This window comes from Corvus brachyrhynchos, unplaced genomic scaffold (assembly GCF_000691975.1).
Source record: "Corvus brachyrhynchos isolate BGI_N302 unplaced genomic scaffold, ASM69197v1 scaffold378, whole genome shotgun sequence".
NCBI lineage: Eukaryota > Metazoa > Chordata > Aves > Passeriformes > Corvidae > Corvus > Corvus brachyrhynchos.
In genome coordinates, this window is record NW_008239768.1 from 55,527 (window position 1) to 56,088 (window position 562).

The window sequence follows — 562 nt, forward strand, 5'->3', positions numbered from 1 at the left end:
ATGCTTGTCATGCTCCCCTGAATTTGGGAGAGCCTTATACACTGGGAAAGCTTGGATCTCCCCTTTTGGGGAGTCACTACCATCCTGAACTTCTGGCACAGCCTGTGGATGGAGTGCAACAGCTTCCCAATTACCCCCAGAATCCTCAGATCTATTTGGCATTCCAGTGTTTTCCAACAGCCTCCAGTCACCCTCCTCCAATGCCCGCATTTTAATTGACTCTAAGAAGCGATTGTAGTGGGTCGGACGCACTGTTACCGTGCAGTCCTGAAAGGTCCAGGGGTGAGACTGGAGCAGCCTTTTCCTTCGCCACCTGGCTACAGCTGCCTTACCACCTGGGGCCAGAAACTCACCTGCCTCACTTCCCGATGATGATTCATCAGGCAAAGGCAACTCTGGGAGCTAACAGAGGTGGACGGAGAGGGGCACTTTGGCTAAGTTCGCTATAGCCAGAACAGACAGCACAGACTACAGCTGGCTGCACTGCAGTTTGAACAGGAGCCTCTTTTCGGGATGCCGTCTCCGACCAAACTGGTGCTGGAGCTGCTGGAGCCGCTACCGC